We start from the raw sequence: 27833 nt of genomic DNA, 5'->3' as shown, positions 1-27833 counted from the left end.
GGCACTGCCCGTCATTGTTGACAATACTGAGCTAGAGGGATGCAGTAGCGGCTGGTGGGGCAATACAGGCAGGGTAGCATTGCTCACTTGCCTTCCCAATGCTATGAGGCACTGTAGTTCCTAACAGGGAGAGGGGCAAGGCAGCAGGGAGCTTGGCAGAGTGTGGACCAGCAGTGGAGTCAATCTCTCTTAGTAACAGGCAGCACCATGCGTGGCAGGGAAACCAGGAGACTGATGCAACTCTGAAAGCTGCTACAGGGTGGACCAATGGTCTGAATATTCATAAAGGAGCTTCCTATGGCCATCACTCCTATGTTGTGGCCTACCCTGGCTGCTTGGCTGGTGGTTAGGCTAAAAATGCCACTCTAAGCTCCTTGACAAAAGGACATGATACAAGGCTAACAAACAAATGTCAGGGTGGTAGTGGCTTTAGAAATGTTTTTAGCTGGATTTTGCATGGATTGATAATATTTTTAAAATTTGGAATCTACACTGAAGTACATTTGAGCAGAGTGATAAATGAAAAATATGATCAGTGCATACACACATGCCACATAAATGCCATTTCCTATCAAATCAATGTGGATTATTAATAGGATGTAGATATAGGAAGCTGCCTTATACCGAGTCAGACCATTTATTCACCTGGCTGACTACTGTCTACAGCAGGGCTCAGCAAACTTTTTCAGCAGGGGGCCAGTCTACTGTCCCTCAGACCTTGTGGGGGGCCAGACTATATTTTGAAAAATAAAAATAAAAATGAACGAATCCCTATGCTCCACAAATAACCTAGGGGTGCATTTTAAATAAAAGCACACATTCTACTCATGTCGAAACACCAGGCAGCCCCCACAAATAACCCAGAGATTAAATAAAAGGACACACTCTACTCATGTAAAAACAGACTGATTCCCGGATCGTCTGTGGGCCGGATTTAGAAAGTGATTGGGCCGGTTCCGGCCCCCGGGCCTTAGTTTGCCTACCCATGGTCTACAGTGACTGACAGTGGCTCTCCAGAATTTCAGACAGGGAGTCTTTTCCAACCCTTCCTGGAGGAACCCTTCGCTTGGGGATTGAAACTGGGACCTTCTGCTTGAAAATATATTGCAGATTATTAATATGTTGCATACTGCAATCTAATGAAGATATTTTGCTGTTCAATATGTTCCCAGCAGGTACCTTCCATCTATAGTGGCAAGGAAGGTTCTAAGGATGGTGCAGGAGAGCAAGTTCATTGCAGCTGCACCCTGGGTACCAGCCAGCTCCTGTCAGATCCCTTTGCTGGGACCCCTGACTTGCAGAAGCTGCAGAATGTGGCACCAGGGCCAGCTTCTGCACGGATGACAGGCCAGGGACCCAGCTCCAGTGGGAGAAGCTGATGGGCACTTCATGTAGCCATGTTGCACAGTGTTGGCTGGTTGGGGCATCCAATGTGCGTGTGACAGAAAGAGGTCATGTGATTGCCTCAGCATGCATGCCCCCTGCCACACGGACTATGCCGCTCTCAGCAGCTTTGCAGTGGCAAAGTTAAATGTGGGTGGGCACATATGGAACCCCATGTTCACTTTCTGTCACACAGGCTGAGCAGAGGTACCAAAACACCCAGCACACACGTATTTGATGCACCTGTTCAGTTGCGTAGAGTGACCTCAGGTTTTGTCGGTAACATGGACTGCAGGATAGAGATAATCCATTTATTTGGCATCCCAAGAGCAATCAGCCCATGCGCTCCAAGCTGAACTGATCCTACAAGGCATATTTCACTGTGTGAGGCCTTGTATTAAAGATGAGACATGAATCAAAGTCTCCTTTAAACAAACTTATTTACTTTATGACATGTTTTCCTAAAGCAGCTCCTGCAGAAAAAACTGATAGGACCCTCCATAATCCACAGACCAGTTAAGTGACAGGTCTGTTGTTTCATCAAGGCTATGTTGAACGCAAAGGAGATGGGCTGTAGCTCCTTGGTAGAGCATCTGCTTTGCACGCAGAAGGTCCAGGTTCACCCCCCCCCAGCATCTCCAGGTTGGGTGGGAAAACCCAGGGTTTGAAACCCTGGAGAGCTGCTGCCAGTCAGTGGACAATATGGAGGCAGGTGCTCCAAAGGTCTGTCTCAGTGAGATTCCTATACAGTGGTACCTCGTCTTAAGAACTTAATTTGTTCCGGAGGTCCGTTCTTAACCTGAAGTACCACTTTAGCCAATGGGGCTCCCACTGCCGCCACGCTGCTGCCATGTGATTTCTGTTCTCATCCTGAAGCAAAGTTCTTAACCCGAGGTACTCTTTCTGGGTTAGTGGAATCTGTAACCTGAAGCATCTGTAACCCGAGGTACCACTGTAATGCTGTAGCATTGGGGACTGCAAAATGATGCTTCTGGTGTGAACAGACTTGCTTGCGCATCTTATCTACTGAGTTATAATTCTCCATTGCTACCTGTCCCTGCCCAATGCAACCTGCAAAGGATATGGAAATATCAGGACTATGAAACACTGCAGTTAAGGCAAGGAGGCTGCTTTTTTTTCTTCTTCTTTACATGATCTGCCAGTGACATTATATAAGAACGTAAGGAGAGCCCTGTTAGGTCAGGCTAAAGGCTCATCTAGTCCAGCATCCTGTTCTCACAGTGGCCAACCAGATGGGAAGCCCACAAGCAGGACAAGAGCACAGCGACATGTTCTCCACTAACTGGCATTATTCAGAGGCATATTGCCTCTAACAGTGGAAGTACAACACAGCTGTAGTGGCTAGTAGCACTTGAGTCTCCGCCTCCACCTCCTACGTGAATGTGTCTAAGCCCCTTTTAAAATCATCCAAGTTGGTGGCCATTGACGCAATATTGTGGGAGTGAATTTTGGAACAGGACTGTGTGGAAAAGTACTTTGGTTCATCTGTCCTGGATCTTCTAACAATCAGCTTCACTGAGTGCAGGATGGTGGGGCAGGGCAGGGAGGTGGGAAGAGAAATCATTACAGAACTTAATAGGCTGCCAGATGAAAATTTGTCAGACAGGGTTCGTGATCAGCATCTCCATCCCTCTCCCTGCACATGCTAGCAGGGGTCACGATCCAATGGAATTTGGGAGCTCACTGATGGGTAAGCTCCGTATGCTGCCCATTCTTACCCACTAAATGCCACCCTAAAGCTGGCACCTAAAGCAGCTGCTTCCACCTTCCTGGGTCCGTGGTTATTCATTTGCAGCGAGGGGCATCCCAGCTGACCTTGGATCCTGCCCTTAGCCCCCACACTTTTGGGGCTGGCAGGGGCCACTCAATAGTGGTGAGAGAAAGTTGCTCTGTTCATGGTCAGAAGTAGCTGCTGTCATTATTATTTCACAACCCCCAGGGCTCAGCTGCATCCTACTACCCCAATGAAAAAGCCTTTGGGGGGTGTCCCCTTGGGGGCTGTTATAGTAAGGCAGGCCTTGGTCCACACACTCCAACCCAGCTGCATTCACTCAGCCAACAAGAAACAACAAGACACACTGCAAGCAGCACAAACACCTGCAGGCAGATATCACACAGGTCAAGCAACTGTTGTAGTGCAAACACACACACTTGTTCCCAGGGAGAGCGGACCAAGCCAGGACCAGGACCAGGGCAGAGCACAGCCAGCCCTTCCCTGGCTGTAGGTCTGTGGGTTTGCCTGCTGTGTTCCTATTATGGGAAAGGCTGTAGCTCAGTGGTAGAGCATCTGCTGTGCATGAAGAAGAGCCCACGTCCTGTCCCTGGCATCTCCAACTGGCAGTGGCGTAGCGTGGGTTGTCAGCACCCGGGGCAAGGCAAGTAATTTGTGCCCCCTAACCCATGGATTTGCGCCCCTAACCCTAACCCCCAGATGTTGCGCCCGGTGCGGTCGGCCCCCCCTGCACCCCCCACGCTACGCCACTGCCAACTGGGAGTACCCCTTGTCTGAAAGCTTGGAAAGCTGCCAGTCCGTACAGACAATACTGGCTGACTCTGTATAAGGCTGCATCCAATGTAGTTACACTGCTGGTGAGTTGACTGCCTGGAAAACAAAGTTGTTTTTCTGTAAAAGGGAGAAGAAAGTCTGTCAACAGGAGCTGCCCGTTCTCAATTTGCTTCCTCCAACTTGCCTCCTTCCATCTCTCTCTCAGCCCCACAAATCTGGCCTCTTCCTTTTGTTTCTGCTGCCTTTGCCTTTTCTTTTCAAGGCAGCTAGTCTTGCCTCCGCCCTTTGGGCTCTTACTCACCAACACGCCCCCCCCCCTCGAGGGACAGATCCGGCCTTATTTGGTTTCATAACAATAAATCAAAATTTAGTTAACCGTTAAACTGGGAGGTGGTATTGCGAGGAGAGTTATGTCTGGAATAAAGCACAGCCCATTTGCTGAGGTTTTTCTGCTCCCAGCAAAGACATATTTTTCTGCCCAGGTAACCAGAAACAAACTGCAAATCCACCTGGGATTGCCTTTCTTGGGATTTTAAAATGTTTCTTCCATCAATGCATTCTGGGTTATTTTATTCGGAAACTGAGTGGTGAGCCAGGCAAGCAAGGCTACAGATTTTTATTTTTTTTAAGAACAGAACACAAACAAAACCAGCAACATATAAATGATACCACCTCCCATCAAAATTAATTTCCTCTATGGGGAATTAATAATTCAGTAGTTTCTTATATACTGTGTCCCAGGGGAGATGGGGGTGGGGACTACACTACACTGCAGTACACACACACACACACACATATTAAATGTATTTTTTCTTAATAAACAACCACCCCGCTTTGATCAAAGTTAATTTCCCTGGCACATAATACATAAAAACAGTTCAAGCCCTGTTAATATCTTTTTTGTAATAAGCAAGCCTCCCTCTTTTGATCAAAATTCATTAGATCCTGCTATAGCCAGTGCGTTGGAGAGTGTGATGCTTCACTCTAAACACTGAAATGTAGATGTACAGATAGAATCTGCACATCACTCCGTATGTTAATCCCTCTCTCTTTCTGGATACAGGCAGATGTTTCCTTTGCACCTGCCTAGATGAAGCCTCTTTATAGAGTCACACGGACTCAGAGGACAAACTTTGCCTGCATATTAACTTCTCCCAGCCCCCCTCCCCGGAATTAACGCCCCTTTCTAACATCTAGTTAAGTTCTTGGCAACTTTGGGTTGAGCAAGACCTAGTGTGTGTGCAAGCGTCTTCTTGTGTGTGCAAAACTTTAGAAGGCGAAATGTTGCGTCTATCTCTCCCCGCCGCTCCCCGCCCCCAAGCAGGGCGCTGTCCGAGGTTCTCCCCGCAGGGAACAAGCCTGCTGCCCCGCGTGCCCTGTTCGTCGGAGGGGCGCGTTGCGCGGCGGATTTCTCCGCACCTGCTCCTCGGAGGGGCGCGGTGGCGGTTGGGCAGCGGGGTGGGGAGTGCAGACTTGCCTTCGTCAGATTTGCATGAAGAAGGCAGGCAAGGAAGTCGCTTTCCAGGCGCGGTGCTGCACCATCTTAACCATCCTGGGCCCCGGAGGACACCGAGCCGCATCCCAAAAGCAGGGGCTTGTATTTTTTTGCGGGGAGGTGGGTCTCAGCTTCAACCCTATCTTTCCCCTCCCTCCCTCTGGGTGGGGGGGGCGGGTTTGGCAGCTTTCCTACCATGTTGCTATGGCGGAGACGAAGAGGAGAGGGGGGAGGAGGAAGCCTCGCCTCGGTTCTGCCCTGCAGGCGGGGGGGAGCATCACTTCGCCGGGAGCCGCGGAGAAGGAGCAAGAGCAGGAGGAGGAGGAGACGGGGCGGGCGCAAAGGAGGCGGCGGCGGCGCCGAGGAAGGGAGGGACGGCGGGCAGCCCAACCCAGCTTGGGCTCCGCTCCGTTCCATGCGCGCCCGGGTCTCCCGCGGAGTTTCCCCACTCGCCGAGCACCCGGAGGCCGGGCAAGGAGGAGGAGGAGGAGGAGGGAAAGCAACGCGCTGCCCGACGGAGCCAGACCAGGTTGTTGCTGCCGCTCCGCGAAGACGTCCGGGCGCTCGCCGGAGATGCGCGGTTGAGCGCGGGGCTTGCGCGAACAGCGGAGGCGCACAGCTCAGGTCAGTGGCAGGTCCGGGTCGCGGGGCTTTGGGTGCATGGAGGCGCACGCGGTCTTCGGGGCAAGTACCGCGGAGTGTCGTGGATGTTGGTTCCGGGAAGCGCGCAGTCGGGCGGGCAGGCAGACGCGCAAGCCTGATCCTCTGCCTATACGAGGTATACCCCCCCCTCTCTCTCTCTGGATAAGGCTGCGAATCGGTACTCACTTACTTGGGAGCAAGCCCTTTTGAATTCAGCAGGGAGCAAGCCCTTTTGAATTACTCCCGCGTAAACCACACGTAAGATCCAGCCGGGAAAGGAGAGGTAACGGGACTCATGCTTAGGAGCGAGTCGCGCCACCTGACGCGGGGTTTTGGTGTGGGGGGAGCAACTCTGTACGAGTCCAAAGGCTTGATTCTTCTTTACCCTCTCCCTCTTCTTATTTCTTCCCTGCCCTCAGGGGCTTCTTGGCTCCGGGCGGGGCGGGCGGGGAGAAGTTTCTGCAGCTAACGCTTGTGCTTCCAGGGCTGCCCCGCGGCTCCCTCGCGCAACTTTTTTTTTGCTGGAAGGCAGAACCGCGCGAAGTGCGCGCAAGGCGTTTTTTGCGCTTGGGCGCCTTGCTTGTTTGTGTGTGTGCGGGGGGGGGGGGGGGCTCCGGGCCGGGAGGTGTGTGCTTTCCACATGCATTTCTGTCGTAAGTTCTGTGCGGGGTGAGGGCAGGTTGCACCAAGCGTTGAAAGGAGCTGGACGGGGCAAGGAATTTGTTTGAAAAGAAAGTTTGCAACGGGAGCTGGGAAGGTCAGAGTGCCATCTACGCATGCTCAGGGACTTTGCGACCATAAATGTTGGTGATCGCTTTATCTCGAGATGTACCGAGCCACTAGCTCAGAAGGGTCCGATCCATGCCTGCCGGGTGCCCGAGTCTGTGGTGGGGAGGAGCTGGTGTTCGGCAACCCGAAAATCTGTAAAATGGGGATGTTCCTTGATGTCTCCAGGAAATATGCAGGCCTTGGATGAATATTCCTATCCAGCGTCTGAGGGGAAGGCTCCCATTCCGGAGTGTTTTCTCATAGGATGGAAATTCATTCCCACCGCGCAAACGGAGGACGCAATGCACTCTGATGCTCCCCAGTACACAGATTTTGGAGGGTCTCTTCAAAAGTGCTTATGTCCAACCAACAGGATACTTGGCACCTGTATAATAATTACAGGTAGCTATTTTGCTTCGTTGTGGAAAGGGGTTGAAAAGATGGGGCAAAAGTTTATTAGGAACAATAAAAATGTGACAAAGTAATGGCATTTATGTATTGCACTTTAGAATGTATAGCGACTGTGATCTTGTCATCCTTACAACAATCCTGTTAGGTAGGTCAATGTCATTAGCCCTATGCTGCAGAGGAGGATGGCTTGTCCCAAGTTGGTGCTCTCCAGATGTTTGAAACCATAACTCCCATCAGTCCCCAGGCAGCATTGTCCTGTTAACTGGAAGTTGCAGTTACAGGCATCTGGAGGTTGAGGAAGGTTGAACTAGTGAAGTCTTGATGGAGAGTAAAGATTTGAAGCATGCGCTCTTCCCCAATTCATCCCTCAGCCTCATGGCTACTTTGCATATAAAGGACCTGCCAGCTAACAGCTGGATCCTAGCTGCATTTACTTAGAAGTAAAGCTAGCTGTATCCCAGCACACATGCCATCTCCATGGCTGAGCTTTTCATTCCTAGCCTGTAACCATTCTGAATAAGACATTCCATTGCAACTGTCAGCCTTTTGAAATTCACAGCGCGCTTCAATGCAAGGATTCAAAATATCTGGGTTCCTGTAAGATGCTTTTTGCAAAAGGGGTATGTCAGAACTTTTAAGGGGTCAGGGCACAACTGGATGGGTGCTGTTTCTCCACCAAACCCAGGGAAATGAATGGGAGATGGGCACAGTGCTCTTGCATAGCTTTCACTCATTTCCACAGGGCTGACATCGGAGAACTTGGGGGCGGGGGGAGCCTCACCTGACTTTATCCTTCCTTTTAAAGTAACTTCCCTGAATGTGTATTTGCACACTGCAGCCTCTCCTATCCTATAGGTAGATTCCCCCCCCATGAAAAATATGGGCCTAAATCAATACACATTATTTGCAAATACATGTCCCTGAATCCCAGCTGACCTTTCTTCCCCTTTTCCCTCCAAGAAAAGTTGCTTTAGGATGGGGCAATTTAGATGAAAGGATTGAGGGAAGGGTTGCTCAAACCCTTTCCCCCACCTCTCTGCTTTGGGTGCAAACAATGTCTTTGGTCTGCATGTAGACTTGGAAAAGAGATGAGGTGGGGAAAGGGTTATAGTGTTCCCTCCTTTTGATGCCTCCACACTCCAAAAAATTTTGTGTGTGCATTTCATAAGGAGCTCACTTTCCACTGGCTAACTAGAGGAGAGTTCAGCAGGTTGATTTCAGGAATGTATCTCACCACTGGAAGCTCAAAGCACATAAATCGTCTCTTTTGAGAACAAAATAGTGTAAAAATTTTTTATATGATCTGGGTACATTTATGAAAGGTATTGTGGAGCAAAATGTACAAAGCGTCCAGCCCGGGTGTGCTGCTGGAGCGGATAAGAGTTGCAATGTATTTATTTATTTAATTGTGTCTATATCCCTCCTTTTCCTCCCAGGAACTCAAGGCGGCCCACACAATTCTTGCTCTCCCTGCTTACCAGTAATCCCCACAACATCCCTGTGAGGTAGGTTAGGCTGAGAGTGAGTGACTAGCTCAAACTCATCCAGTGGCTGAGTGGGGGTTTGACCCCTAGTCTCCTGGGTCCTGGACTGGTGTTCCGTCCAAAACAGCTGGAGGACACCAGGTTGAGGAAGGCTGTGATAGACTGACAGGTTAGGGCATGGTGTTGGTGCAATAAGCATCCAATAAATTTAGCAGCTTGGAGGATAGCTGAAATATCCCCCCTTGCATCCCATAAAGCCCATACTTAAACAGTCTTGCTGCATCATTCAGACTCCTGTCCTTGCCTTCAGCTATCTCACCATGCCCTCAGCCATTGCAGCCTTCGCCCTAAAAGATGGCTAGGCTGGCCCTATCCACAGCATTTCTTGTGAGTGGAACCTGAGCACTTTTATTTGGGGTGCTCTTCTGTTTCTTTGGTGACCACATGTAAGGCAAGGATGGACAAAAAGTTAAAGTCCTACTTAATTCACTCTTCCATAAATAATAAATAAAAAATGCAGCCATCCTTTGAAACTCACACTCCTCTAAACTTCACAATGCAGTTCTTCAGCCTCCCCCAAATGTGTATTGTAGTGAAAAGTATGCACAAAAATGCATGAATTAGTGAAAAAATAACGTATAATGGGCAATGGATTACGGGAAGAAATCACTGCAAAAATGTGTGCATTAGACAAAATTACATACACCTGTCTGTTTATATTAGGAAAAACCCACAATGAAATCCTGACGAATCTTCATGAGATGATGATGATTTAATTGCAAACTGCTGCAAAATGTGGAGAACTGAATTTAAGATAGGGGGAAAGAATGAAAAATGGAAAGAATCAAAATGGACAAATCCTAAAATGCTGGTGAATTTTTATGAAGGCTTAAAACGAATATAACAAATAGATGCAGAAACAGGGCAAACTGAACTGAAGACAGAAAATGAGATGCCCTAATGGACATGTCTGCCTACCCCTCAGGGAAGCCTGCCTCAGCTCTATGTTCAATATGCAGAGGGGCAGCTCAAGTGTATGGAAAAGGCTCGCCTCATAAAAGGGAGCATTACTGCAGTGTTACCCTTTGTACACCAGAGCCCGCTTGCATCTGATGCATGAAGTTACATCAGATTTGTTTTTTAGATCTGTGGGGTTTTTAGATGCTTTTATTGATTGTGCTTATTGTAATTGGTTTTAGCACTTCTATTGTATCTGTAACTTGCTTTGACTCATTTCCATGAGTCAAGGTATACACACACAGTTTTGAATAAAAAATATTGTTGTATTTCATTAAAGAAAAAAATCCAATCGTTTACTATCAGGGTGCACTGATTTCATCAACATGTTTTTCTCCCTAGAGATATCCAGGGATGCAGATGGATAGTGGGCAAACTGAGCAGATAATCAAAAAAACTAGGATGGTGCTTGTTCCTCAAGTGTCTTGGTGGAGAAATTCTGTAATTGATACTTAGGGTTAGTTGAACATCTCCTAAGAGCTTCCTAGCCTGAGTCATGTGGATTCTGTCTCATCTAATCTCCCTAGTTGCATGTTTACATGGGCCCCTCACATTTATGTCTCGTTTGTTCATTTTGTCATGCCAATTAATTCTACTATGTACATTTGACATCTCTCCTGTCTTTTATCCAGCGTGAGCAGTGCTTGTGCATGACACAGATAATAGAGCAGAGGCATAGCTTTGTTGCAACCTGAGATGAGAGCGCTGCACTGATCCAGCATCAAAAACAAGAGCAGTTGTGTCCAAAGGATGGTGCAAAATATAAAATCCGTAGGCATTCCCTCCATAATACGCACAGACATTTCCCCTTACTTTTTAGGAGGAAAAAAGTGAGTGTTATGGTGGAAAAAAATATGGTATTTATTTGTTAGAAAGCCCAATGTGGTTCAAATAATGTGGCTCTGTCTCAGACATTTCCTTTCTTTCACCCTAAAAACATCTTCACTCAAACACTGTCAAGTTTTCTATATGTAAAAAAATACTACAATGGTACCTTGGGTTAAGAACTTAATTCGTTCTGGAGGTCCTTTCTTAACCTGAAATTGTTCTTAACCTGAGACACCACTTTAGCTAATGGGGCCTCCCGCTGCTGCCGCACCACCTCCACGCAATTTCTGTTCTCATCCTGAAGCAAAGTTCTTAACCCGAGGTAATATTTCTGGGTAAGCAAAGTCTGTAATCTGAAGCGTCTGTAACCTGAGGTACCACTGTACTCTTTTTCTCTAGCAGGGACAACCAATGTAGCCCTCTGCATATGTTGTTAGAGTACAACCAGCACAGCCCATTGTCAGGGAGGATGATGGGAGCTGTAGTTCAGTAGTGTCAGGAGGTGGAGACAGCAGCGTAGCTAGCCACTCGGGTGCATGGTGTGGCGCGTGCATCACGGGGTGAGCTGCCCATGGGGGCGGGGCGAGCCAAGGCTGCGTGGAGCCTCTCCACAGCCTCCCCCTCAGCTGTTGGGCAGCTGAGGTGGTGGTCAGACTCAAGCCCCGCACTGCTGGAAAAAGCAGCGTGGAGCTCGCAGGTAGTCCGCCCACCGCCTCCCCCTCAGGAGAGACGCATGGCTCAGGCATGCTGCAGGCCCTGTGGTGTGGTGCCTAATGCCCCCCGCGTCACCTAGCTACCAGTGGCATAGGAAGGGGGGTGTGGGGGTTGCAGGAGTTATTTTTTTCCAAAAAAGTGTCGTGAGTCCATTTTCAAATAAAACACACACAAACATATTTTTGCCATTTGGTCACCTCCCTCAGTAATGACACCTGGGGCAGCCTGCATCCACTGCACTCCCCCCTCCTATGCCACTAGGTGGAGGAGGCACTTTGGCTACACCATGAGGCTTGGTGAGGTAGCTAGCTCAGGCTGGAGACAGCTGAGAGGAACAGAAGAAGACTGTGCCGCTTGCCGCCGCTTGCCTTTGCTGCTGTTGCCGCCTCTTCCTCTTCTGGCTACTATCACCTGTTCTTCTCTGGCTTCCTTTTTTCTCCCTCACCACATTCAGCATACCAGGCCTTCCTCAGGCCACTTCCAGCCACCTCAGCCAGAGGAGATGTATGCAGTGGGGAGGGGTGGGTGTTATTTTCTGTTTCACCTCAAGCGGCAAAACGTCCTGGGCTAGCCCTGGTTGGCTTTTCCTGTTCTGTTGCATCTTTGGATAGAACTCCTCTCCTTTGTATTGTGATAGATGGTGGCAATGGATTAGTTTGAAATGTGTGGCATTTGGATTATGAGGGAAGTCATGAGTGGGATCTGCAATGGGACGTTGCAGTGCAACCCCCCTCCTACAAGGCACTTGCATCCAGCCACTCTTTCCCTTGCCCCAAATTCTATTTTCCTTTCCCAACTGCCATTCTACATCCCATGGCATTCCACACTCTGTTCCTCCCATCCTCTACATGGCTACTTTTAAAGTGTACTGCTGAAAGAGGCAGATGGGGTCAGAGGGTTGCCGTACAGAGGCTTCTCTCTGCTTTCCTTTAATGCCACCTTAAAGGCATGCCCCAATAGGAAACCTTATTTAAAGAGCAGGTATAAGTAACACAGGTCTAGCAAAGGACTTTTAATAGTGCTGTGCTCTTTTTATTATTTGTATCTTAATAAATATGCTTTTATATTGTTTTAATATCTGGAGTTTAATTACTTTTGAACAATTATAAATATGGAAAACGGTGAGGCAGTTCCCAGGGGCAATGTGAGGCAATGTGTTTTTTGAGGGGGCTGAGCCCCCTCAATATTCAGGGTCTGCCCCTGCCTCCTCGCAGCATTGTACACACGTGAGGGCATCGCATGATGTCATACGCATGATGTAATGACGTCACATGGCATTGCACACTCCCCCACCCCCAATTCTATTAAGAAGGTGGTGCCTCAGTATGGAACCCTGCATTATGGGGTGGGTGGGATTTCAGGGGCTTTTGGATACACTTTCTCTTTTTAGTTTGCTCTGAAACAATAGAGTCGCACTGACTTCCTGTTTCAGGGTGAAAGAGGCTATTGACTAGATGCACAGTAAATTTTTGTTTAACAGATTCCCGAACTTCTGAGAGCCAAGGCAAAGCTTTCCTACCTGCTTTGAATAATAAAAAAATGGGGGGGGGGAGAGGAGCCCATTGTTGCAGGGCCAAGGCTTTGCTTTAATTGTTAGCTGTGATTCAGTCAGACACAGTGGGCAGCCTCCTCTAAGACAGGCCCTCCAAGTGTCCCTATTTTCCAGGGACAGTCCCGGATTTACAGAATCCAGTTTCTGAATGACCCACTTTTCCTTAGGATGTCCCTATTTTCATCAGGGAAATATTGGATGGTATGGTAAGACATCCCTATTTTTATTAGAAATATGTTAGTGGAAATGGAGTTCTCTGACCCCCAAGCCTTCTGAAGGCAGCCCTGTATAGGGAGGTTTTTTAATGTTTAATTTGTTAATATGTTTCTATAAATGCTGGAATACCCCACCCATCTGACTGGGAAAACAAGTCAAATGGGTGGGGTATTATTATTATTATTAATAATAATATTGGATAGGGCATCCCTATTTTCATAGAAATGTTGGAAAGTATGCTAAGGGCACATACTCAGTCAGCCGGGTCTTTGCAACAGGGCCAACTGAATGATACAACCACAAAGATTTTAGCAGGGCTGCCTGCCCTGGGAGAAGGCTGGCTGGAAGGAATCCAGGCCAGAATTGGGTCTTTGTTCAAAGAGGCAGTGTGCCAGTTCGGGTGTGCGTGTGGTGCTCTGGGCTCGCGGGACCATTTAATTATTTAATCTCTTGATTTCTCATGGCACACCGGCCATTCTCTCATGCCACGCTAGAGTATGCACTCGCTAGCACGCAGCCGGGGGAATCACTGACCTAAGCAAAGCTCTCCTAAATTAGAACAGTCCTGGCCAAATCCTTGTTATTTATTGGTGGCGCTGCCATTTGATGAAAGGATCTCATTTTGTTCGACAACCACCTTCTCATCAATTCCCTTCATGTCTGTGGGATTTGCTCTTTATTCCAGGAGAAGGCCTTGAAAAGCTCTCTGTGCTGGAGAATAAGCTCTTTGGAATTCATGGGTTTCCAAATTAAACTTTGGCTGACACCTGCTACCTCGCCCAGGAGAGGAGAATGTCACTGTGAGCATGAGACAGACTGGGTCTCTCTTTCCTAGCAAAATGCTTTTAAAAAAAGAAAATTAGGTAATTATTCAAAGCAGATTACATACAGTAAATGTATGAGGCCTAGAAAGCAAACACAAGATTTAACAGCTGTTTCAAGAAAGAAAGCAAGTTGGGATATGCTTGGAACAATTAACCTTCCTGGATGCCTTATGCAGAGATGCCTAATCGATAGTAATCCAATAAGCTAAGTAAAATCAAACTTATTACAATGTATGTATAAATGAATATTGGCAGCCTGTCCTTTGTCTTGTCTCTCCGACATGTGAAAATTTAGTACACCTTAGTTCCCACAAGCTCTGAAAGAATTTAGACAGCACCATAACATAAGGTCGAAGCTTAATTATTTACGGGTGGGCATCAATCAGCTCGTATGGATGATTTATTTATACATTGCCAGGGCCATAAAGTGAAATGGTGAATTCTGATTTTGCCTTCTTGTTGGAGCAAGGGGGGGCGAGTTCCTTGGCTTTTGGAAAGTGGTTGTTGTTGTTGTTGTTGTTATATGTATACCACCATATACCCATAGATCTCAGGGCAGTTCATGACATAAAATTACAAAATGATAATAATAAAAACACATAATAAAAAATGGAAACAAATACAAACCAATAATCATCACACATTAGGATCCCAATATGAGGGCATGATAGGGACGCGGGTGGCGCTGTGGGTTAAACCACAGAGCCTAGGACTTGCTGATCAGAAGGTCAGTGGTTCGAATCCCCGCAGCGGGGTGAGCTTCCGTTGCTCGGTCCCTGCTCCTGCCAACCTAGCAGTTCGAAGTAGATAAATAGGTACCACTCCGGCGGGAAGGTAAATGGCATTTCTGTGTGCTGCTCTGGTTCACCAGAAGCGGCTTAGTCATGCTGGCCACATTACCCAGAAGTTGTACGCCAGCTCCCTTGGCCAGTAAAGCAAGATGAGTGCTGCAACCCCAGAGTCGGTCACGACTGGACCTAATGGTCAGGGGTCCCTTTACCTTTACTATGAGGTCATGAGGGTTGAATCCTGCCTCTGCTGCCCTCAAAGCAAATATTGAAAACAACTTACAAGGTGGCCAGCTGTTTATCCAAGAAATAATAAAGACTCCTTAGAATCCTAGGATTAAAGAGTTCAAAGGGACTCCAAGGGCAATCAAGTTCAACCCTGTGCGATTCAGGAATCACAGCTAAAGAATCTCTGACAACTTTTGATTAAAAAAATCTCCAGCAAAGGAGAGTCCACCACCTTCCAAAGTAGTCCATTCCACTGTTGAACAGTTCTTACCCTCTAAAAGCTCTGCCTAATATTCAGTCAGAATCTCCTTTCTTGTATTTTGAATCCCTTTGTCTGGGTCCTATTCTTTCGCAGAAGCAGAAAACAAGCTTGCTCCTTCTTCCATGTGACAGCCCTTTAGAAATGTGAAGATGGCTGGCATATCACTTCTCAGTCTTCTCTTCTGTGGGCTAAACATACCCACCTCCCTCAACTGTTCCTCATTAGGCTTAGTTTCCAGACTCTTGATCATCTTGGTCTCAGCGTGGTTTAACAAACAATTTCCAGAGTGGTTTAATAATCACTCCCTCTTCCAAGAGAAATCTGGGAATTGCAACTGTGAAGAGAATAGAGGGTCCCCTAATAACTCCCTGCATCTTGAACAAGCTACAGTTTTTGAGAAAGTGATGACTGTTCAAATGGAATTATAGTGCTTTAAGTGCATGGTGTAGATGTGACCCAAGTTGTGGAAGGCTAGAGTCCATAAGGAAGGGAGGAAGAGGAGATCCAGGGGTGCTCTGTTGTTGTAGCCCCACATTTGCCAGAATGCATCATTGTTCAACCCATACCATCAGAATATACCTAAACAGGAGCAGCACAGTGTCTAAAGGCTTATGCAACTCATTTAAGAATCCCGAGAAGCTGCTCCGTAAAGAACATCAGAGCATTGCTGGAAATCAGCTTCGAAAGACTGACCTGGGGTTTTCTTTGTCAAGAGGTAAAGACACAGCCAGCCTTTTCCATCTCACAATTAACACCTCCAAATCAATGGCTACCCTGCTTTTTATGCTTGCCTTGGTCGTAAGCAGGAAGGCTCTGTAAAAAAACCCACCTTCATAGCTATCTGGTGAGAAAACAGCGTGTAATAAGCTGGCTCGGCCTTAGAACTGTCTTTTGTGCAGGGAAGGCTAATCTGGCCAGGCCTGAAGCTGCTGAATCCCACCACAATTTGTTGATTACCTGGGTGCAAGGGTACCCCCATGAGATAGTCTTTAGTTTTTGCTTTAAGGTCGTAATCAGTCGTTTGAATGAGGTTGACATAGAAAACTGCCTGGTATCCAGGCAGAACATTGGTCTTACATAGCGTAAGAAGATAAGGAAAGCCCTGAAGGGCTAGGCCAATGGTGCATCTATTCCAACATCCTGATCTCCCAGTGGCTAGCCAGATGCCTGTGGGAAGCCTGCAAGCATTCTCTCCTCCTCTGGTCTCCAGCAACAGTTATTCAGAAGCCCTACTGCATTCTACTGTGGAGGCAGAGCATGACCATCACGGCTAGTAGCCATCGGTAGCCTTATTCTCCTCCATGAATTTGTCCAATCTGCTTTTGAAGCCACCCAAGTGGTTGGCCATCACTGAGTTCTACAGTCTACCTATGTGCTACATAAAGAAGTCATTTCTTCTGTCTGTCCCGAATCTTCCAATGTTCAGCTTCACTGGATGTCCACGAGTTCTAGTGTTAGCACACTGACCGGAAAAGGCTGCCCAGGATTGCTGATGGAGATATGCCCAGCCCTATATGGAGGTGCTGTAAATGGAACCTGAGACCTTCTACACTAAGGTTACCGGATTTATTTCAACGAATCCAGGGAAACTTTTCAACTTCTTACTAAACAGATGGATTTTGTCAGGGGACTGATTTGTAAATCTGGGGACGGACGTCTGATACCCTTATTCCACACACAAAGCAGGTGCTCTGTTCCTGGGCTGCAGTCTTTCAAACTAAAAATATGTAAGATTCTAGGCCTCATGGGTCTGAATAAAGAACATGGGAAGGTGCTTTTGTTAGAATTCCTGATCTATTATTGCAGTCATGGGATTTTTGTCTTTCACACGACGTGATATGTTTTGACTCCAGAGTGGGAAGTGATGAAGACAGGATGTTTGTGTTACTGTGTTCCGTGAAGTGGGGACTATTGTCCTTTTTTCTTTTCTCTTTGCTGTCTGATGCTAGAGAGAGAGGGAGCCATGTTGCAGTGCTCCGTGTGTGTTTATATGTAAATAAAAGTAGATTAGCCAAAATGCTGAGTTGCTGAGGTTTGTTACGCAACTGTGCAAACTCTGTGGATCCCTAAGTGTGCCGGTGTTGGTTGGCCTCGGTCGCTGTGATGTTTGGGCTGAAGAAAGCTTTTGAAGCTCCCGAACGATCAACCAGGAGGGAGGGAACATGCCAGTTGGGCATGTGTCTCTGCCAGGGTCCTACTCGAGTGTAAGCTGAACTCCTGACAGTTTTATACTGTGTCAGAGCACTGGGGTCCCTCTAGTTTGGTCTTGTCTATCCTGGCTGGAGGCATCTCTCCAGAATTTCAAGCAGGGAGACTGTTCCAGCCCTACTGGGGATTGAACTTGGAACCTTTTGCATGCAAGGTGGGTGCTCTTCCATTGAACTACAACCCATTTGCTCTTAACATGGAATATAAGACATCAAAAGACATTTCCTCCAGGGAACACTATGTGAATATTGACTTTCCTTTAATCCCATTAAGCTCCATTGTTTGTCCTTGCTGCTGCTGATACTTTGGTGTGATTTCACCCCTGGCTGCTCCTCTATCCTTTTTTCTGGTTTCCTTTGCACATTTACCTGGGAGGAAGCCCCATTAAGGTCAGTGGGACGACCCTCTGATTCACCTTGTGTAGGCTTGCCTTTGGTGATCATAGGTGTGATCCTAACCAGTCAGAGACCACACAGTAAATGGGGTGGCATCACAATGCTATATATCTAATCAGATTTGGCTGTGTGGTGATGTCATTGAGGACAAGTGAAGGCAACTGAGAGTGAGCAACAGAGCAAGTGAGAGAAAAGCAAAAGAACGGATAAACATTTTTACAAGGCGGCGGAAAAATCATTTTAAAAGAGGGGGTGGTTTTGGCAGCCCCCAAAATGTTAAAAACATCTTCCCTGCCTTCAGACCTTCTGAGGGTGTGATGGGAAGATTTCAAGAGCCACTTCCCCACTTCCCCCAAAACATTTTCTTTTAGGAGTGTCACTGGGTGTAATTACAGCGCGGGATTCACCCAACTATCCTCAGTCAATTCGAAATGTGAGCTGCATCTTATTTATTTCCTTGAGCTCCAGAAATGTCAAGATTAAATTAGCTGTGGAGGAGAATGAAACGTGAAGAAAAACCAGGGCAGGAAAGAGGGGGAGACGCCAAAGAGGGAAGCTAGGAAGAGGATCTACAAAGAGAAACGCAGCACAAGGCACTTGGGTCTGCGCCTCATTTTTACAGCATCGTAAAGCTGGGAGGGATCCCGCGTGTCGTTTCACCCAAGGAAACGCTCATTGCAGGATCGCCGTACATGTCATCATCTCAGGGATGGCCAACATTGCCATTCAGTATGTTGTCCTCCAGGATTATTATTTTTAAAAAAACAACAACCACCAAAAACCAAAGATTAATGTGGAAATGGGATGGAACAGATTTATGATGATTTGTCTATCTCTGGTTCTAAGGAATGTACAAGAGCAAAGCCCAACACAAGAAGTCTAACTCAGCGCTGCATGAAGAAGGACTTCCTTTTCTCTGACCTGAATCTTTCAGCATTCAGCCTCATTGGATAGTTCCCAAATTCTAGCGTTATGAGAGAAGGAGAAAAACTTCTCTCTATCCATTTTCTCCATGCCATGCACAATCTTAGAAACTTACATCACCTTTTACCTTTTCTCTAAACCGAAAGGTCCCAAACGCTGCAGCATTTCTTCATGGGCGAGTTGCTCCCCGCCCCCCCCCATCCATCAATCGTTTTGATTGCTCTTCTCTGAGCCTTTTCCAACCCTACAATATCCGATGCTATACCACAAAGCTACGCCCCTTCTCCAAAACATACAGAGGGGCGCCTTGTCCTGTTTCACCACCTGAGGTGAAATGGGAACCTGGCACCTGCCTGGTTCGCTCTGTCACAAGAGACCAGGGCCCTGCAGGATTTGACATCTTTCCGCAGGACCTGCAAGATGGAGCTGTTCCACCAGGCTTTTGGTCCAGGCCCAGTCTGACCCCCTTCTTTCTATGAAACCCTGTATGTAAGTGGCCCTTTCTATCGGCCCATATGGGACCAGCACAGGTGACCGGGTCTGCAAATATTTAATATTCCTACCTTCACAGCTGTGATTTGTGGGTTGGCCACTTAATTTTATTTTGATTTTACTGTGATTTTGAGCTGTGTTTTAATCAATTGTTTGATTTTGTGTTTTTAATGTATTATATATATTTGGTGTTAGCCCCTTGGCCGGGGAGGGCGAGGTGTAAATAAAATTTATTTTTATTATTGTTCTTAATATGCCACCACATATCGCATGCTGTACGTCAACAGCCCCTCTTGTGTCCCCACCAAAGCCTTGCTTACTGGAGTCACACAGCTGAAGCTTCTGGATTACAGTGAGTTCTTGCAAGAGCCCCATAAGATCACGAGAGCCCTGCAGGATTGTCTACAGGCTTCTCAGCAATCTCGCGTGTCTCCTGCTTCGCGGACAGGACGGCCCTGCGCCTCCTCCATCCTGCAAGGAACAAAGGGCGCATTCCCCTTTTTTGTCCTGTTCAGCTAGTGACACGACGCTGTTCAAAGCGGGCATCAGGCAAACCAAGGCTCAAAATGGCAGATTCTGCGGATTAGTCATGGCCCAAACAGAGGATTTCACACCTCCTGCCGAACAGGCGTTAAGGGATGAAACACCACCAAGTGATTAGTGCTGTTCTAATTGAGTGGAATAATAAATGTGCGAGCATTAGTCACTGGGAGGAACTGGCATTTCTGTCTGCCTTCGGATGAGCAGAGACACATACACAGAGAAGTATATTCCAGTCAAGCTGATTTTTCCAGCATCAGCAAAGCTTTGGGCAAGGGGAGCCCATTGAGAGGGAATGTGTAAGTTTGTACTGTGGGTCTGCTGCAGGATTTGCCTCCTGGGGCAAAGAGAACTCTGGCTATGTACTTTAGGGCAGCAATTCCCAACCTGCTCCCTCCAGTTGTTTTGGGCTACAGTTCCCACTAGCTGTCGGGCAGCACAGCCATGCTGAAGATGTGAAAGCCCAAATACTAGTTGGGGTTAAAGGCACATATAAACCGCACCCCCATCAGTTGATGGTGGAAGTCAGTGGAAGGGAGAAAGAGAAGCATCAGGGTGAGAAGGCTTCCTGCCATCATTCCCTGGGGGCAAAGACCATAGCTCAGTGGCAGAGCATCTGTTTTGCATGCAGAAGGTGCCAGGTTCAATTCCTGGCGTCTCCAGGTAGAGCTGGGAAACTCCTGTCTGAAACCCTGGAGAGCTGCTCGAGGCTAGTGCAGAGACAGTTCTGAGCTAGGTGGACCAAGAGTCTGACTCAGTAGGAGGCAGCTTCCTATGTTCCCCAGTAGGAATCTATGCTATTCTTCAGGAAGTTGGTATCGTATTATGGGTTGTATATATACACACGCATTTATTACAAATTCCATTTTATTTATATTGAAAGCCACTCAGGGGAGGGGGGAGTATTTTTGAAGGTTGTACAAAAAGGAAAATCAGGATTTTCCGTTAGACTAGAGCAATTTCTTGGAGATGTGTCCCAGCTTTCTGTACAAGTATTGCAATCTGAGCAAGAGCTTTAAGCTCCAGAAATGATGGACCATCACTACTGTATTTTAATATTTTGTTGGAAGCCACCCAGAGTGGCTGGGGAAACCAAGCCAGACGGGCAGGGTATAGATACATTATTATTATTATTATTATTATTATTATTATTATTATTCCTGCTGGGATGGGCTGCACTTCATTCTCCCTCTGCCCGGCTCCTCCTTCCCACCACTTTTCGAGAAATTAACACATCTGATTGGATTTCTGGCACGTCCCAAGGAAAAACTGTCTGGGAGGCTTGTCTACATGTATATAAAAAGAAAAGCTCTGGATTGATCTGAGAACTTGGCATATTTAACAAACCTTTCAGCGCCATTTTTCAGATCAGTGATAATTTGATGCCCTGGATGGGTGCCTCAAGCCAAGCTTGTGTCAAAATGATATGAACCAGCCAGTTTTCTGACAAGGTTTATAGCCAAAAGGGCCATTAAATATGCCAAATTGATAACTGCACTACACCTTTCACAACACTTCATTTGAAATGGTTATCTCAGGCCTAGTTCTCATAGAGGCTATAAAACGTGCCATAACGATACTTAAGAATTTTGATCTTTGCCCGTTCTGATGCAAATGGACCTCATCCGCCCCTTTGGGTCATTTTACTCAGAGTAGACCCATGGAATATGAATAGACCTAAGTTAGCCATGGCCATTAAGAATTTAAGAAGAACCTACTGGATCAGGGTAATGGCCCATCTAGTCCGGCATTCTGTTCTGTTTAATGTATGATGTATTACAGTATTTTAATATTTTTTTGAAAGCTACCCAGAGTGGCTGGGGAAGCCCAGCCAGATGGGCGGGGTATAAATAATAATAAATTATTATTATTATTAGTAGTAGTATTATTATTCTCGCATTGGCCAACCAGATGCCTGTGGGAAACCGACAAGCAGGATTCCAGCATTTTCCAGGAACCTGTTGATTTCAATGGGTCTACTCTGTGTAGCACTAACATTGGAAACAACATTTTGGACTTGTGTGCAAACCGGCACTCGGCCGTCCCACCAAATTTTGCAGTTGTGCAAACATTGTGACACAATTCAAATGCATCAAAATGCATTTTAAAGTAAACGTTGTTGAGAAAATGATACATTTAGAAATGTGTACTTGGAAAGAATATGCAGTTGAAGATAAATATTTAAATGTAATTTTCTGTGCGGTTGTTGCTTTAAATGGCAGATTAATGTAGGAATGGGATGGGGGAATAAAGTGTATATGATAATACGGAGCAGGTCAAACAAACTGCAATTCTGACACACAGCTGCATTAGAAGGAAGCAGGAAAAAGGAGTCATATCTACAGGATGCTGTTGATATAAAACTGCATTTACTGACCAAGCTAAGAGATGCTGGAGGAATAATATGAAGAAGCAGAATTACAAAGGTCTGTCAAATTAGAATTATTTAATTTCCTTTACTACAAAGAAGGCACAAAGATTACAATCATCAACAGGGCCTGTTTTTCCTTCTTCCCTACACCCATGGGAAAACATATATTCATTATAGCATCCTTCACCATCCTGTTGTCTTCCAGCTCATTTTCAAAAGGGCAGCAGATTGGTGGAGGCTGCCTTGGCGTCGGAGTCCTCCCGAAACACAAACATGAGAGAAGGGAGCATCAGATAACTGCTGCATCCCTTCTTGTCATAGGACCCCATTCACCCTCCGCTATCACTTCTTTTGCTTCTGCCTCTGGACAAATCAATTCCTGGCCTTATGCCAGCACTCGGTGCCACAGAAATCAAGGGAAGAGCCTAATGAGAAGAGGTTCTGCTGCATCCCAGCCAATTCTTGGGCCTGCTGGGTTAGTCTACTTACAAATATATAGAGGCAGGGGGCAGGTGTTATCAAACTGTGGTTTGTGGGCTATTATCTTCATTTAGAGGGTCTGCAGATTGCAGTTAAAGATGGGAGGTGGCACATTAATTGCATTCGGTATTCATATAGTCCCAGCCCCCAGTATAATTTTTCTTGAGGGAGGTCAAGCAAAGCAATATAGGTGACATTGCAGGGATGGTGCATTTATGCAAAAATGCATATACAGTCATACCTTGGAAGTCGAATGGAATTCGTTCCAGAAGTCTGTTTGACTTCCAAAACATTTGGGAACTCAAGCGCAGCTTCTGATTGGCTGCAGGAAGCTCCTGCAGCCAATCAGAAACCCCGTTGGACATTCGGGTTCCAAAGAATGTTTGCAAACCGGAACACTCACTTCCGGGTTTGCGGCGTTCGGGAGCCAAAACGTTTGACTTGCAAGGCGTGCAGGATCTAAGGTATGACTGTACTCAAACCAACCCCTTGGAATAGCCTCCACACGAGCAATCTTACCTTCTGAAGTCAGCGCGCCAAACGGGTCTAACCCACCTGCCCAAACTCTCTGTCTTGCTTATTGGGTTCTGGGAGGCTCTTATGAGAGTTTAAAAGCCCTTTCTGTGCTGGGAGAACCTTGATTTTAAGCTCTCTGCTTCCCTTGCATTTAATTTGTGTGAATTTAAGCAGCCAGCCTTCAACTGCATAAAGCTGAAATCACACATATTAAATGCACATAAGTTGCAAGTGAACCTGTACAACAAAAATAATAGAAATACAAATACCAAAAATAGCAGTGCAGTAATACTTGGAAAAGACATAAATCAGTTAGGTAGAGTAGTTAAAGACCATTAGGGAATGCAAAGATCACATTATACCACGGAGAGGGGGGTCCTGAGTATCTGTATTTGTTGTGTATATGAAATCCATATTGATTTTTAATTGTATTTGTATTGCTTCATTTATTTTTTATCTTGTACTTTAATGCAATACAACAGAATTTTAAAAAATACTATACAATTGCTACAACAGGCAGAAAAATCAATAAGTGGTCCGGCAAGACACGCAGTATTTTTCATGGGGTCAAGCAGATGTTTTCCTCTAAGCGAATAACACAGATATAGCACTAAACTTCCACTACATTTCTGGAATTTGCTTTTAAATCGTGTGAAAGTTTAATTACAATGTAGAAATTAAGTTAGGAAAATGGAATAAACTGAGTCAAATAAAATCCCCCCTTTTTTTTACTGAGGAACAACGTTGTGGGGGATTGGACTTGATGACCCTTGGGGTCCCTTCCAATTCTACAATTCTATGATTCTGTGATCGTGGACTTCATGAAATCTAGCTAGCTAGCTGAAAGACTGAAGAACCTTCTTAACCTCCCAAACAGGCGTCGTTCTCTTCTTGCAGAAATGTGCATGTGAAGCTAACTGGAGATTATTTTAGAAGGCTGAAACAAAGATCACCCCTTGACTGCCACATGCTGCCCCCTCAGGCAGGGAGGAACGGTGGGGTCTAAGTGGAACAAAAGATCAGATTTACAAATCTATGTAGCCATTTTCCTTCAATGTAACCCCTAACACCCCAGCATGACACAGACTTGGAAAAAGAAGAGATTATTTGCTATGAGATGCCTTGAGGGCTCTTGTGAACCATGTTGGCAGGCTATTAATCCCCCAAACAGATAAATAAACATTTGCCAAGAGAACACACTTTTGCAAAGGACACATATACTGAGGAGAAGAAAATCCCTTCTACGGTCAAATAGATGATACATGATAGTTGCCAACCTGAAAGCCATCAGTTTCTATGTTGAACGATAATGTTCTAAAGTACTGTGTGGCTTCATAAGAGAGATTTCAAAATGTCTCCGAAATAAGATGCTTTAGGTGAAGGTGGCTTGGGTTTCCCCAGACACCTGGCACCATCCAAGAGGAATGGGTTAGTTTTGAACACCACTTTCTGGAAGCCATAAGAGGGGAGAGGGCTCTTGTCCTTGAATCCTGCTCACAGGTTTCCCATGAGCATCTAGTAGGCCACTGTGAGAATAGGATGCTGGACTAGATGGACTTGATGCAGCCACCAACTCTTCTTATGTTCTTATGCAGTGCTGGATTTACATATAAGCTAAACAAGCTATAGCTTAGGGCTCCACTCTCTTGGGGGCCCCAAAAAAATTTAAAGAAAAAAGCACCTGGATGTATATTTCCAAAATATAAGATAGAAAATAAAGCCTACATAGAGCAGCAGTGTTTTGTGTTGTGTAGGCTCCTATGATGTAAGTAATGGTCCTGCCTGCTAACCTGCTCCCTAAAATATCACTGGGTTGCTCATTTCTATATATAGGGTGCCTACATTCTGCATGGACTGGTTGCATGGCATATATTCAACACAAAAAAACAGCGGCAATTTGTTGATGACAAAGGACAGCTGGACATATAAAGGGCCCCATTACCTTCAGTAGCTTAGGGCCTCATCAGACCTAGATCTGGCCCTGTTCTTATGTTAATGTTGGGGATAGAGTGGCTAAGCAAAAAGATTCTTATTAGCCCAAGTTCACCCACTTAGCTTCATCGCTGCACAGGAATTCGAACTCAGATCCCTTAAGTCCAAGCTGATACACCCCACTGGCAGGACCCCACAAGTGGTGTAAGAGGGACTTGGTGGTTGGAACTTTGCTTGAAAGCAGGTACACTCCTGTCTTCCTTTCCTTTGGCAAGAAGCAGCAGGCTGATGTTCTGAGGATCTGCCATTTCCTATGAGTGATAAAATAATTAATTTAGGAAAGGACAATAATTTGACACAACAAAAAGGGAGAAATGGGAAGGTGGAATCCAGGCCAATAAAAGCATTTGCGCCTTGAGGCCCCACCAGAGCCAAGATGTTGCTGTGAGTCCCTTCTTTGTGCTGGGATTTAGAAGTGTAATTATATTTTTTTTCCTTTTCATTTAGCCAGGTGCTGGGGAAAAAAACAAAAGACTTTTTCATAACACAGCTGCCTGGATTCCAGGGAGCAAAGCAATATTGACTTGGTTGCTCAAGATGGAAGATTCCTTTAGAACTAAGTCTTGTCGCAAGAGAGGATCCCCAGAATAAGGGGAAGAGCAAGAGGGGAGGCACAGACTGTGGATAGATTGCAATCCTGGACAAGGGATGGATTTGGCATGAGTCTGACAAGGCAGAGAGAGTAAAGGATGCAAGCAGCAAATGAAGAATACCTGAGATTGTTGTGGGGTAGTCAATGTTTAATTTTGAAGGTGTTAAGTTTGCTGTTTTCAATATTATTTTTTTGCAACTTTCTTTCTAGATCCTATGTTTTGTGTGGGGGTCATTTAATTTTGCTGCGTAGTTTTGATACATTTTTCTTTATTGTTTAGGACTACTTTTGTTATGGGACACAGGTGGCGCTGTGATCTAAACCACTGAGCCTAGGGCTTGCCGATCAGAAGGTCGGCGGTTTGAATCCCCACCACGGGGTGAGCTTCCGTTGCTTGGTCCCTGCTCCTGCCAACCTAGCAGTTCAAAAGCACATCAAAGTGCAAGTACCAGTAGATAAATAGGTACCGCTCCGGCGGGAAGGTAAATGGCGTTTCCGTGCGCTGCTCTGGTTCGCCAGAAGCAGCTTAGTCATGCTGGACACATGACCCTCGGCCAATAAAGTGAGATGAACACCGCAACCCCAGAGTCGGTCACTACTGGACCTAATGGTCAGGGGTCCCTTTACCTTTACCTTACTTTTGTTATATTCTTGAAATCAGTGCTTTTTTATATAAAAATAATGTTTAGGGGTACTTTCATTTTGACTCAAGAAAATCACCATTTTATAGTTCAAATAAAGAAAAATAAATACAGTAAATGGACAAAGATACAAAGATTCACAAGATATGCGTACCCCTGCACACCCCTGGAAAAAAACACTACTTGTAATTACCGTATTTTTTGCTCTATAAGACTCACTTTTTCCCTCCTAAAAAGTAAGGGGAAATGTGTGTGCGTCTTATGGAGCGAATGCAGGCTGCGCAGCTATCCCAGAAGCCAGAACAGCAAGAGGGATCGCTGCTTTCGCTGTGCAGCGATCCCTCTTGTTGTTCTGGCTTCTGAGATTCAGAATATTTTTTTTATTGTTTTCCTCCTCCAAAAACTAGGTGCGTCTTATGGTCTGGTGCGTCTTATAGAGCGAAAAATACGGTATGTAAATTCTTTCATGTTGTAAGCCGCCTTGGGCTTGATTTTAAGTATGGAAATGTGTCATTCAAATAAATGATGATGGTGATGAAGGATAGAGTAAGGAGTCTTTGTGTCCGACTTTAAAGAGGACAGGCCTCCCTCTTTGAAGGTCCTGTTTCCCCTTCCCCAAGATGATGGGCCAAGCCCCTAAAAGTGTCACCCTCCTCCCCTCTGCCCTAGTGCAATTCCGAAGCCTGTCAAAAGGAAACTGTGAACGATATTTCAATCCAGATGCACCTGTAACAGATTCCATTCAAATTCCATCCAAAAGTGAGTTAAGGTTTCATCCTGCCGTTCCCTGAATATGTTAAGTGTGCCTTCCCCAGGGCTTGGCTGCCATCCAGTCCTTGGCAATTTATAGCTCTCCTCGCTGGTTCTGGCAGCGACCTTGGCACCACAGCACCGTCTAGGCTTTTCTGTGAGCTCCCACACGGTTCTTGTTCGCATTCTTTGATGGAAATTTCAGCAGAGAATCCCCTCTTGATTAGGCAGCCTGCAACTAATATGATGACATCCCCTGTTAAATAAACAGCAAACTCCTCAGGCTACGAGAACCGAGAACAAGACTGGAGAATTATTCATTTTTTCTCTCTCACAGTCCGACAAGTCTTATGTCAGGTAATGAAATAATGAAGCGTGGTGGTTAAGTGACAAAAAATTACAACCTATCTCTGAATTATGAAACGCTTCTGTAAAAGAGCATTTAAATTATACCCGGCTGCAGCATTTTCCTATTGAAAATGCTACAATGGAGCTATAATTTTGACCTCCCATCAACTGCTGTGGCTAAATTTGCCAGAAATGAATGAAGAGGTTTCGGGGGGGGGGGGGGTTGATAAATCACACTGTATTATTTGTCTTGTTTATTTACCTGGCACTCTAGGCTGTGGGTCTGCTGGAGAACTGCGGTTAACATGACCTCTTTGAAACTCCAGACTAGACTGTAAAATTAAATGAACTGGCAGGGGCTGTTGGAGGTTGTAATCCAAAAGATCTAGAGGACACCAAGCTGGTGAAAATGGTTCAAAAACTATGTCCCGGTGGGGCAAGAGTG

General features: G+C 46.1%; 1 protein-coding gene and 1 long non-coding RNA gene across 2 annotated transcripts in view; both read left to right on the top strand.

Annotated features, from left to right (window-relative positions):
• Positions 1-5249: 5249 nt before the first annotated feature.
• Positions 5250-27833, top strand: part of CHST8 (carbohydrate sulfotransferase 8) — a 240808-nt gene continuing 218224 nt past the window's right edge. Inside the window, exon 1 of the mRNA XM_083751485.1 lies at positions 5250-6029. The gene's annotated coding sequence lies outside the window, so the exon portion shown is untranslated. The remainder of the gene's footprint in view (positions 6030-27833) is intronic.
• LOC310851279 lies at positions 7789-10470 on the top strand. The gene is made up of 3 exons (XR_014567682.1): positions 7789-7846; positions 8663-8731; positions 10360-10470. It is a non-coding gene; the product is annotated as an uncharacterized lncRNA (long non-coding RNA).

The sequence above is a fragment of the Podarcis gaigeae genome, assembly GCF_964106915.1.
Source record: "Podarcis gaigeae genome assembly, chromosome: 8".
Taxonomy (NCBI): domain Eukaryota; kingdom Metazoa; phylum Chordata; class Lepidosauria; order Squamata; family Lacertidae; genus Podarcis; species Podarcis gaigeae.
The sequence above is the reverse complement of the archived record's forward strand: the minus strand, read 5'-3'. Positions and strand labels throughout refer to the sequence as shown.